Below are 13,555 nucleotides of genomic sequence, written 5' to 3'. Positions count from 1 at the left end.
GCCAGGCTGTTGAATTCCTCTCTGTGTGATCAGTGACGCAGCCCAAGACCAAAAATGTCAAATGCAATAACACATGATTCAGAAAAGCTTCAGGAAGGGCCCAGACAAAAAGAGCAGAGAAGATGGAAGAGGCCAGGCAAGGACAAAAGAGGAAGCAAGGGAGGTTTTTTCTGACTGCTGCCTATTCAGGCAAATCTAATTTTAAGGGCTGTGAGTTTCTTGAAGTATTACAGGCTTTTTTTTTTTTTTTTTTTTTTTTAATACAACAACATTTTCCTTTGAGCACACAAAGTCATAGAGAAAGAGCGATGGCTAAATCAAATGTGTAGATCGGATTGTGCTCTGAATGCATGTCTAGGTACATCATTGCATGTACCTAAAGAGACCCTTCCTTCAAGAGAACTGGTTTTGGAGGTACCAACATTAAAAGTGCCTGTGCCAGCTGGCCAGCACCCCATCCTGGATGAGCTGGACACATATAAAAGGGCACTTCCATCTGGGAATAGCCATCTCTGGGCAAAACTGACCCCCATTCCTTGGGCTGTACTATCACACTGTGGGCTCAGAAACAGAAATGCCTCTTCTCCACTTCCAGAATGGACCTCAAGGCAAATACTTAATTTGTCTCTTCATACTTCTAAGTTTTGGGTTAAAATAGTAATTTTCAGGAGTACAAAGAGATGGAAATAATTGTGGCAGCTTTTAAGTCTGTCTGAAGTACAAGGTTTGCTGCCATTTTTCTCTTTCCTCCCCTAAGTGCCAGTCACCAAGTTGAACCCTTTAATTTTGCAGAGGTACTGTACTGGAAAATACTTTGAACTAAAATTAGTAGGAGTAAAAACAGGGGCAGCCCAGTAGTGTCATTTGCTTAATATAAATTGAGTCTTTTCATATCTAAATATCTGTGACCATGGCACTTTGCAATGTCATAAAGGAAAGACAAAGTGCTCCGCACACTTAAAAGTTTTGTCTCCTTAAAATCAGAACAGTGCCTACTCAGTATGGGACAGTGGGTAATGAAGATGGTAAGGAGGGTAAAGTATGAAGTATTAGTGCTGGAAGCATAATAAGAGACATCATTAACAAAAATTTAAACATTAGTTTCAAATCTTAAAAGCAGACTGCAGACCTCTGAAAGGTGGACACACAGAAGCAGAGTAAAAAGGTTTTGGAAAACTGAGAGGCTCCTGGTAGCAGCTCTGCCCTAAGTAAGGAGAGCAGGTGGGAAGGCACGAGCCCAGGAAATCTTCTCCATCTATCTGAGACAGAATATGAGAGTAACCTTGCTGAGTAGGACCTTTGCTAAGCTCCTGCTCAAATGCTGTTATACTGCTCCTGGGCACCAGGCCATCTCTTCCCAACTGTAGCTCACTGAAGTCAGTTGTTAAAAAAAAGATGAAAAGGACTTTTGAGTTCTGGGACAGCACGGGGTGACAACAGACCTGATAGAAGAAGCTCATGATTGCAAGGGCAGGCACAGCTCAGGGACGTGGTCAGAACAGCAGCAGGTTGCCTCATGAGGGATGCCAATGAACACCATGAAAAAAAGGAAAAAGGACATCATCAGGCATCCAGGAGCATGGTGAAACTCACAGGAAGACAAAAAGGAGAACTGACTTCCTTGTACAAGTAATGGTTCAGAAGCCTTTCTTAAAATTTAAATAGGAAAGGCTTTTTTTTTTTTTTTTTTTTTTTTTTTTTGCGGTGTTAAATGAGAGGGAAAGAAATGCACGCAAACAAGGAGAAAGGAAAGGGGAGAACACTTGCTCTCATTAGAACGGAAAAAGAAGAGCAAGAATGACAAGACCACAAAGAAACAAAACCCCCAGCAGTCTAAGCCAAAGATAATATAATTTCCACTCTGCCCTGAACTAGGAGATTCATAGGATGAATCTTAGTGAAATCAAGCTTGGTTTGCACTGGAGTAGAAGGGAACAAGGCATCTTAAACCTGACCATAGCACTGGGCTTTTCAGCATGTCAGAGGAGCTGCTGTGGCTCCTCTGAGCCTCTGCTCCTTCACTCTGCTTCTTCTGCCCTTTTGGCCCGAAAAGTTTTGGGGCAGGTCCCCCTGGATTCTGTGTTTGAGCAGGGTGTGGGACAGGACAGGCACCTCCATTTCAGTCCCACCTTCTCCTTCCCTCTGGATGCTGCTGCATTAATGTGAGATGAGATGGGCACAGGCATAGAAGCAAACCTGCATAAATTGTGAGAAAAAAAGCTATGGTAGCCCAACTCGTTTAAATGCCAGGAGTCTTTAGGTACATTATGTATTCAACTTATTTTGGGTTTATGATCAGGAGCCAATTTTGCTCTAATGAAAATAAAGGAGTGTCAAAGTTCAGAGGCTATGCAAATAGAGATTAATACACACATTCAAAAGGGTTATTTAACATTTTTACTGCTTTAAAACTATAATGCTTTTTGATTTTGAACATTTTCAGGATTATTAACTTTGCTCAAATTTAATACAAGAAATTTATATATGTGAAATGGAAAGACAAGCATTCAAATATTATTGCAGGAAGTGAATTGCAGAGTGAGGACTGTATATGGATGCTGAAAGACTCCATGTATTTAAAGACAATCATTTTGAGGATAATGACGTCTGAGTCATCATCGCACACTGCATGTCTTTATGTGTCCAAATAAGAGTAACAAATGTAGTCATAAGGCAAATCTGTGTGACTGAGTAATGAAGGCTGAAAAAGACCTAATGGCTGGAATAATTATTGCTGGGAGGGTTGCTTGCTATGATAATATGTGGTTTGCCTAATGAGGAATGGGCAAAGAAGAAGATTCAAGATATTGCACTGTATATATTATACCAAAAGACTGAGGGAAGATGTCCAAGGTCAGCACGCAGGCAGACTTCTAAGAGCTTGTGGTACATACTGAGTGCATCACGGAGAGGCACGTTAGAGCTGGCAGGGTGACAGGGCACCCTTCTTCCAGGGAGTTTGCATCTGTGGCTTCTGCAGAGCATGGCCAGTGTCGTTGCAGCAGTGCACCCCTGGCTGGGTAATAATTAGCATTGGCTCCATGCTTCTCAGAAGGCTGATCAATCACTTTATTCTACTATACTTACTAAGAAACCTATCACCCTTACAGACAGTCACAATACAGGTGGAACCAATTGGTCCTTCAATCCAAACACCATCACCATTGGCCAGTCAAGAAACCACCCTTTGGGAAACAAATCTCCATAACACATTCCACATGTTCACAACAACAGGTGCAGCAAGTGAAGATAAGGATTGTTTATCATTCTTTTCTCTGATCTTCTCACAGCCTTTTCCAGGATGATGCCTGGGAAAGTTGTGTGCCTCTCTCTGTATCCAGAGAGCTGCTGCCACATGGCCAGCACACTTGATCTGTGGTGTGGGGAAGGGAAATGGACCTTGGTGCACCACACTTGAGAAGATGATGATGATGATGATTGTCACAAGCTGCTGGCAGGACAAAAGTAAGTTGTCTTGTTCATGGAACAGTGGGAAGTACCCTGGAGCACTGTCGGTGCTCCCTCTGCATTGGGAGAAGGTTTGATGCAAACAGTGATTTTCCAGTTCCAAAACACAAATAGGTTTGGAAAGTCTGCACCTCATTTGAAGGTATTTCAGTGAGAGTTTTACTGTTAACTTCAGGAGATTAAACATTTCTTCTACAGACGTCTGTTAACAAAAATGGTGCAACACTGAGCAATAGCTTAGCTTGAGCAACCTAATATGCCAGTTGTGAAGTAAATTATCTGCCTTAAACTCTTCAGTTAACAGAAGCAATGAACCATGCTCTAACCTCACTGGTAATTCTCTCTGTGTAGATAATAATTTCTCTTTAGATTTCAGTGAAGTCTGTATTTTGGACCTGTGATAAGAGTGTAATGATGATTTAATTATTTTTTCTCAGTTGGACTTATTAATAACTTATATATTATATATAATAACATTATATAATACTACATATATTTCTGGAAGTCCTATAATTTAATCAACATGAAATGCAGAAGAATTTCTCAGTACTAGATTAGCACTATCTATTAATTATCACTTACTGTCAAAACTAACTAGTGAAGAATATTAATGTTTGGGAAAAACCTGTTTTGTCCACAATGAATACAACCAAGTTTTGCACACTGTGCAGGTCAAATATGACACTAGACATCAATATTTTGAGCATTGTTGGACCATTCACAGGGTCATTTCTCAAACAGAGCCTAGGTTCACAGCTGAGAGCTGTGGCAGACAGCTGTCGTGGGGCATCCCCCTTGTTCTAGCCCCCATCCTTCATCTGTCTGAGCTATGAATGGATAATCACACAAGAGAGCCTGGGTTTGTGTGTGCTTACACCCAACACCCTTTGGTTGCTGTGCTTACCTCAATGGGGCTGTTAATGAAAATGAAGGTTTGCTGATCTATCTGCAGGGTTGTGTGCCTAAGGGACAGAATTTTTAATGGGAAATAAATCCAATCAAGATTTTCATACCGTGTGAGGAAGCTGTGCAGTTTGTGGAAAATAAGAGCCTTCCTGAAAGCTACTGTTATGCAAATATCAACACACAGCATACATTAAAGAAACCTTCAAATTCCAGCTTTTTGGCTTGACACAGGAAATAAAATGAGACCAAAACAATAGGGAATAGTACTGGTCAATTTGAAAGGTAAAGATTAATAAAAAGAACTTATTGCATGATTTAAGTGGAAATTTTATGGTTAACTCACTATAAGTTTTTTAAAAGATCTCTTTTTAACTTTCTGTACCAGAACTATGATTCATTCACACACAAAGGTTATATGAGATGCACAATATCTTAGTTCATTCAGGCTTTCCTGTTCAAAGAAAAGCCTGTGAGATCCACTGTTGTTCAAAGTGAAAATTAGTTTTATTAGCAGTGTGTCATTCACTGCATGCCTTACACATATACCAGCTTCCTAATTTCTTTTTTTTTTTTTTTCCAGTTTGTTAGCACTGACATGGTTTGGGATTCTCAGTATGAATAAAACCCATTTTCTGCCTCGAGTATTCTCACCCCAGGATGGCATTTCCTTCTGACCAAGGACACAGGACTCCCAAAAAAGAAAGGGAGCACAAAAAAAAAAAAAAAACCCGTAACAATGCTGTTTGCATAGGATGTCGATGTTACCGATTTAACCACAAAAATCTTCCTGCCTCATCCTTTCTTATATGTTAATGTGTTGTTTTTTGCACTGAACTAGCTCAAGAGCTTTTTCCAAGACCTTTTGTTCTCTTTGCTAAGAGCCACATGGATGGTGCTAGAACTAATTCCGGCATTTGGGAGAACATCGAGGCTGTTCTCTACAAAGTGAGCCTTTATTATTCACAAATCCTGGTAGGATCATATGAAGCATGGGGTGTCTCCCTGGTCCCTGGCAAGGAGACACAAGCAGCCACAGCCAGCCTGCCCTGCTCTAGCTCCCAGACAGCAGCAGCGGGAGCACAAGAAGCCTGAGCCCCCTCACTAAGGATGCTGCCCATGTAACTGGTGCCCAAAATAAGCTGTAAGCAGAATTTATGTGTCTCAGCTCAAGCAAACAAGCAAGACAGCCCTTCTTGCACTAGGACATGGTTGTATCAGTTCTCACATATAGGTGACAGAGCTCTGTGCTACATCAAATAAGTATCGAGCATTGGTAATAATTTGGGGTTTATTCTCAGAAGTCCAGGGGGAACTGTGAGTGACCATTTCTCTGTCTGCATATGGCAGATGATACGCTTTCTTCAAATTAATTGGAGCAAGAGCATCTGTTCCAGAAGACATTAAATTCATTTAAAAATTTCCAGTACTCTAGAAACCAGTAAGCTAAGCAAACTCAGAGAACTCACATACTTAATAATTTGTGGCATGTTTCTCATCTGAAGTTTTCTGTTTTCAACACCTGGCACTGCCTGCCATTACACTTTTCTTTGCAGAACAAAGAGCCTTCAAACTTCTGTTCCTTACATTACTAGTTGTAGACTGTGATCGTATTTCTTCCTTTCGCTTAAGTAAAACTGATAGGGTTTCTGGATTATTTAATTATTTAGCATATTTTTGTGATCACATTCCTTGTCTTTTGGCTTTTTTCTTCAACGCTCCTCATATTCTCAATGTCCTGCTTGACCAGGTAACAAGTAATGGATAGTCCACTGTGGCAATAATCATATTTGATGCAGGTATGATGGATGTATCCTCCTCCTCTTCCTCCTTCTACTCCTCCTCCTGGAGCCTGTCCTGTTCTACAGCCTCTGATCAAGGCTTGTTCAGACCTGCTGGTGCAGCATGAGCTATTGAATAGCAGTGGGCATATTTTAAATGCTCAGGTCATTTCCAGGATATCTCAATATACCTGCAAGATAGAGTTCTGTAAATACAGCCTATACTCTGCAGTTACAGGTTTTCAATTTCATATTTAGCTGTGTTAAAATGCCCTTGGGTTTCTTCTGCTCAAAGTAGTGCATGATTTTTTTCCCCACTTGCATGTTTCCTATTTGTGATTTTTTTTGTTTCTCTCCCCAAATCACTGATTAAAATACTCAGTAGAAAAAAAAAAAAAAAGAGTCAGTAATTGATCTTTGTGGGACCTCCTTAGAGAGAAATCCACTCCTGAATAATTCCTCATTCACTCATGCCTTTAGGGAGCTGTCAAACAGCTTTTAATCCATACTGCTAAGAGAATAGCATTAATTTTGACACTATTCATGCCCCAGTGTAAAGGAGCACGTTCCAGGACTGCCATATTTGACCAGAACAAAGTTGAACCTGCAGCTGTATTTGAGTTTTCATGGGATTCAAATAGCAGACAGCTGGCTGACCATCTCAGGCTGTTCCAGCTTGATATTTCCATGTTTTTTTGAAAAGGAAAGGCAGACTTCTTCAATGATGTGTTGCCAATGTTTTAAGTCAGAGGTCCCATAAAATGTTCCCTACTTGGTGTTATAAATCTAAATATCTAAAATAGCTGCTAAAAAAAAAGAAGAAAAAAGCTGTGAAATCTATTATTGTATCTTAATTCTTGATGTGCTTTCCTGTAATACAAGACAAAGAAGAATAGCAAAAAGATGAAAAGATGCCTCAGTTAGATGTAGTGCAAACAGCTATAGACTGCTCCTGTTGAATATGCTGGGAGTATTTGCAGAGCCCCCTTGTACACTGGTATATGGGCTTCTGGGGAGAAGAGATGCCAAATGTTTCCTGCAGAGAGGTTTTGCTTTCAGTCTGCCAGAGCCTTTGTATGCCCTGAGCAATTCCAGCTACAATTCTCTGCTCTCTTTAAGCAACCAGGATGCACTCCAGAAACCATCCTTTCCTAGATGGCAGAGAACTGTTACAAAGAATTGTATGCTATATACTTCCCAAATTAATTATTTAGCATATTTATAATAATTATAGTATATGTATGCTATATACTTCCCAAAGCCTCCCTTGGATTTGAGGTAACATGAACAGCTCATAGTGCTATCTCCTTCTATGCAAATCAGCAGTAAGGGAGGGGCAAGGGGAGAGGTTTTTGGGCAGGGGTCTGACCAGGGCAGCAGGTGATGCCCGGGGTACTCTGCAGGTCTTTCTTTCTCAGCACAGTAAGAAAGTAGATCTATAATGGTTGTTTTTAGTGCTGTGAGTTGAGATCCTTTAATGCACCACTGGGTCCCCCACAACTACAGCCAGGGACAAAGGGAAAGTGGCATGAAAAAAATCCCTCTGGTTCTCACACTTTTCAGTCCATATATATTGTGACTGGGTCCCTATCTGCTAAAATGAGCAATTTTTTTCTGGTGGAAGATGATACAAGCAGGTGGAAGCAGCAGGGAGGGCTGCAAACCCAGCCTGAGGATCCTGCTCTTAACAGAGTGACTCCAAACTGAGTGGAAGAAGATGTCTTTCTTAGGCTGAGATAGTCTAGCTGTCATTTATGAGAATAATTCATACCTTGAAGCACAATAATACCTGAATGTTTACATACCAGAAAAGCCCCAGATCTTCACTGGGAATGAAGGATACAGAGGCACTGTAAACTTCTTGAAAACAAGCAAACAAAATACAGGCAAACCCTACAGCATGCAAAATTCAGCACCTAGATCTAGTTGGCACAAAGATGAGAAGGCCTTTCCTTCCTCACCCAAATCATGCTCAAGATCATCTATCTTCATTCTGCAATTGTGAAACCAGCAGCCACTAACTTTAGTACATGGGAATAATTACATAAGAGGCAAATTCATCCCCTACAAATCTGAGGGAAAAAATGACAGAAGTTTCCTATCAAATGCCCATCTTTCCTGAAAGACAGAGAAATCAAATATATGAACCAGAATAGCTAAACATGCCTCATTTATCTTAGTCTTTCTAAAAAATATTTTTTTTCTCCTGTAAGAACACAGACTGGTTCATTTGTGGAACAGCTTACTATAAAATTGCAGCTAACAAAATAACCTATTAAAAATTGCCTCCTGCTCAACGATAATGGACATAATTTCTCTTTGCAACAAGTGAAATGAAATTTGGCACATCAGTCACTAGTACAACATTTTTCTGCTGCTCCTATCCCACGCACTAGACACACGTGTGTCAGTTGTGCTTCCGTCATTGTTAAAAGCCTTAATGACTGACTCATTTTTCCACGACATGTGGCGAATGTAGGCTGGACTTCTGCAGGTTCTCTGAGCCAGGGAACAGGAGGAGGCTTCAAGGAAAGAATATCTGCAGGAGGGCAGGCACAGGAAGGCAGCTTAAAGGGCAAGTCTCGCCCCACCAAGCTCTGTCTATCGTTTCCCCATCTTGTTTTGGCCTCTCTGTGTGACTAGCTTGTAGCCAGGCATTCCCTTTGCAAACTGATCAGCTGATGGAAAACCATACTGACTCCAGCTAAATGCCATGACTTCTCTGAGGGAAGTGATCTCCTCCCCCTCACACTTCTGTTGGCAAAGGGGGTGACACAAGCACATCTTCTGGGACTTCAGAAGGGCTCTTGTGTTTGCCTGGCTCCAGATGGTTGCACCAACCCAGCTCACATAAGCCAAGGAAGAGACAAGAGCATGCACAGAAGAGGCGCTCACAAATGCAAACACAGGTCAATGTCACCATTATCTAATATCTTCTCACACTGAAAGCTGCTTGATTGTTTTGGGGAGTTTTGCATCAGTCATCACACGGTCCCAAGAGGAACAGAGTCCTGTTTTTTGTCCCAGGCTTCCTTAGCATCATCACTTTTGGAGTTTATAAGTAATAAGGCAATTATTCTTTTTACTCAGATGTTCTTGAAAAATTGCACAAGTTGGGCCAGAGTAATCATGTCCTAAAGCCAATCTCTGATTTGTAAAAACTGGGGTTCTTGGATGGACAGACAGCTACAGCAGTGATGTTTAACAGTGGCTGTGAAGTCAGATGGATCAAATGTCTTCATTTTACATGGTTTTGAAACAACAACAGCTGTCTGCAAAAGGTACCAATTTTCTGACTCTTCCATGCATCTGTTGCACACCTGCTGTGGTGTTGTGTCAGGGTTACCTTGCTTTGGTAGCCAGAGGGCAAGGCTTTTCCAAACCTGCTTTGTGTGACTCATATCCTCCATGAGACTGGCATCCCCTGTGGGACTGGCAATCTCCATGCTGCCATACAGCAGGTGCCATTTGGGCAGTGGCTGGGCACAGCTTCTTCTCACCTTTTGGATAACACATCTCAGTCCATGTTGCAAGAAGCTCACTTTCAGAAAGAGGAGACAGACAGCCCTGCTTGCTTTCTGGCTTCTCTCCTGCAGCAGCAAGAATATCAATTAATATCAGCAACAATGCCAGTTAATTAGTGGTGGTAGGCCAGAGGACACTGACACCTTTTTCCTTGTATGTCCACTCAAGAACAGATTAATCCCAGGCGGGTCAACCAACTGTGTGGCAGATGGCTGCAACCCTTCCTGCTGCTCAGCTTGGCTGGGGATGATCTGGTTGCTCAGCACTGCCCACCTTGGTGTTCAACATAACCTTCCCAGGCTATTGCTCAGCCACACAGAATTTGGGGTGAGATGTTAATTTATCAGCTTATTTTTGGAGATGTAGATAGAAACCATAAACACTTATGCCACAGCTACATTTTGTCAGAAACCAATCTCCCAAGGAGTGAATTCCTTCAAGTGAAATTTCTATACAGCTGAATGGGTCAATTCAAAGTCATTACATACTAATGCTGCTGCAATAACCTGTGCACCATTCTGCTTTATGATACTCAAATATAATTTCAAATAAAGCTAATCTAAGACCTCATTAATCAGTATTGATTCCACAATAAAGGCACTAGAGGCAGTCTGGGGACACAGAGGATCAACTCCAGGCTTTACAATGCCATGTCAATCTTGTTGCACTTTCATGTTACCTCTAGACTTAGTTGTCTTCTCCTCAAAGTTAGTTGTGTTGGCTCCTCCTAAGACTCCAGAGAGGGTGATGACCTCATCTTGTTCAGGTGACCAGACATGAGAAGACAAATTGCCCTGTGGTGACCCTGTAAGAGGTCCCTTTAACTGGTATTTTTATTTCATCCAGAGATTTATTCCCTTTACTTTTAAATTATGCATTCTTGGCAGTGATATATGGGAGGTAGGCAAAGGCTGGTGCACTAGGGTTTTGCACCTCTAGAACTACTCTGTGCATCTTTGTGACAGAAGCAAGGGTCAAGCTCAAAGTGTGCTGCACAGCTGCTGGAGAAATATTAGGTCTAAAATGATCTTAACTACAACTTCTCTCCAAAGGACTTTTTACTACACTTTACATGCAGCTGATTACAGAGAAAAACACATTTCTTTCACAGTCAACAGTGAAGAGCCAGGCTGCTCTGGCTCCATTGTGTATTCCACCATGGAGGGGTCAGTGGGCTCAGGGGCAGCTGACCAAAGGCTGGAAATAGTTGTGGATTCCTACCTTACCATGCCCAAACCGGTAGGAAGTAGCACCTTCCTACCTTACCATGCCTTACTGGCTGTTTGAACAACAGTGATCTCATCCTTCAACTGCTCTGAAACTTCCTGAGTCTAACAAGTTTTAACTACTGCAACTCCACTTCTCAGAGCAAGAAACCATGAAATTTCTTTTATATGTGTCTCCAAGAGCAAGGGCTTATTATAATGCAGAGCTTTCATTTTTTTTTTTTTAGTAGCTCTCCGCCCATCTTTTCCCACAGATGAGGGTTGCATTGCTGTGGGTCTTGTTTCTACATTTTGCTTGAAAAGAAGCTTGAATGCTAGGACACAGGTGGGTGCTGTGGGGGCACAACACTTTCCAGCTGGGATTGGCACATAGATCTCACCAGGGTGGTGGGTTTCATGGCTTTAAAAACCCAAAAGAAGGAGAAACCCAGCTAATGATATGCTAGAGACATAGGCTTAAAATCAAGCACCAGTTATAACTTGCTTGTTAATTCATGTTCTCAGAAGGAAAGTCCTTTTATCTGGATAAGCTATACTTAACTGCTCCACTTCATAGAAATGGGAACTGAGAAGCTCTCCCAGTTGGGGAGGCACTGATGTGGGCTCACCAGATTTCGTGTGCTTCTCATTTGGCTGTTCTGAGCTACCTGCTTCAGGTGAGGGACAAGATTAATGCAATCATCCAACAAGCTACTTCCCACATGGAGAGGGTGCAGCTCTTTCAGGAGACTTGCCTCTTCAAAAGTGCAAAGTGGTCAGAGCAGTGAAATCAAAATGGAATAGGCACTGTAGAAACTTTGCTTTCCTTTGCCTTTGCTCTTCCATATGCCTAGACTTTCCAGTTTTCAATGACCTCTCAAAAAAGTGGTCCAGCCCTCAGAAATTAAAGTCAGCAGTGCCTATTATCACCCCTGACAGGCAGAGTGGCAGAAAACCAGTCCCTATGGTCTTATCACAATCTTCTGGACATCATATCCCATGTGGGTGAAGCATCCCCAAGCTCTTGTGGCCTGCAGCCAGGGAAATAGTGAGCTTGGCTTCCTCAACATGTCTCAGTGCTGATCATGCCATGCTTCGAGAAACAAACCAGTGAGCACCAGAAGAGGCAGAACATGAGGAAATGCATAAGTAGTCCTCTGTTGGTTGCAGTGATTAACCAAACATACAAGATGTTCCTGTGACAATAACATTACACAGAATTAGAAGCAGAATCTTGAGACAAGTTTAAAATTATGAGGAAGAAACTGTAATTGTCCAAACAGAGCTACTCTGCACCTGTGGGGATGCTGCAAGAAGTTTGCTGCTTCTACTCTTCACTCACTTTTGAGTGTGGTGAAGAGCAGGTATTAGATGCTGGGAATTAAGAGCAAGTATTTTTAGGAATACAGACTGAGTCTGTATCTAACCACATCTCTCTGTCCCAAGGCCTCTTAATTGCCAATTTTTTTTCCTACGGCAGGAAAGCTGATACAGATAGACTGCTGCTAGGTGGAGAATAGCAGATGTGTTTGCCTCTGAGCTATTGGCAGCCAAATTATGACTTGACCCAAAGTTCCTTAAAAGATCACTCCAAGTTTTTCTCTTACTTGTATATGGATGCAACTATTTGGTTGAAGAAAAATTTAATCAATGAAGGCAGCAGCAGCACAAAATGTGCCATGTGAGATCAGCTTCAATTGCTGTCAGGAGGAAGAAACTGTGGGAATCACTGCTTTTACAATATTGTGATTACACCAAATACAACATTTCATTTTGGATCCATCCCAAATCAAACTATTTCTGAATTCTGGACAAACCTAAAGGATTCCCTGAATCAATTTAAATATTATATTCAACCCCCAAATGTTATTTAAATGCTTTCTTTTCATCTGGGGAAGGGGTTGTCTTGCGCACACTAGCAATGGGGCCATGGAATGTTCTACTCAGCAGCGTGGTGGAAGTAGGAGGAGGATGCAGATAGACCAGTGTTCTGACCTGGGGCAAAAGATAAAGGAAAGGAGGAAATATAAGTCACGTCACACCTCAGAATCATGTCCTGACTGCTGGGAGTGCCTCCCCATGCTGTGTGGTTTTCTGACTGGTGGTTGCACAAATTTTCTCAAGTTTTCTCTCAAGCAGCGAGTATTCCTCAGAATTCGCAGATAATTAAGTCTAGCTGAAATGGATTTTTTTCCCTGCCAAGATCTGTTTCCAGTCAAGACATAATTCTGAATTGATACCAGGTATGTATCTGCCTGACTGTGCCATACAGAGGTAATAGAGCCTGCAAAATGACCCCAAAGGGCCAGGATTCGTGCCTTCCCTCAGCCTTTGGACATGATTAGCCATTGTTAGTCCATAGTGTATTCATCTCAGAGCTGCAGAACCTCTTTGTAACAAAGACAAATGTATATTGTATTTCTCCAGCTAAAAAGAGATGAAGCTGGCAATTTATAATGTTGAATTGCAAGTTCAGCTGAGTTTGGTGGTTTGCAGAGCTTAATCCTCTTTATTTAAAGTTTTATTCAGTGTGGCTGCTTCATTCTGAGCAAATTTTTCAACTGACCCTCAGAAGATAGGGAATAATTTACAGCCTTTGACAGATTTGATCTCTTATCATTTTTAACTGGGGATTTGAAGATGTAATTATTTTAATGCTTTTTTAATTTGAAA

The 13,555-nt window shown here is 41.6% G+C and overlaps 1 long non-coding RNA gene across 1 annotated transcript in view; it reads right to left on the bottom strand.

Annotated features, from left to right (window-relative positions):
• Positions 1-235: 235 nt before the first annotated feature.
• The window catches only part of LOC146768732 (uncharacterized), a 31,165-nt gene continuing 17,845 nt past the window's right edge, over positions 236-13,555 (bottom strand). The window contains exon 2 of the long non-coding RNA XR_014955969.1: positions 236-12,078. This is a non-coding gene — a long non-coding RNA (uncharacterized LOC146768732). The remainder of the gene's footprint in view (positions 12,079-13,555) is intronic.

Source organism: Lonchura striata, chromosome 1 (genome assembly GCF_050655825.1).
Source record: "Lonchura striata isolate lonStrDom1 chromosome 1, ASM5065582v1, whole genome shotgun sequence".
Classification (NCBI taxonomy): Eukaryota; Metazoa; Chordata; class Aves; order Passeriformes; family Estrildidae; genus Lonchura; species Lonchura striata.
This window is presented reverse-complemented; position numbering and strand designations above follow the sequence as displayed.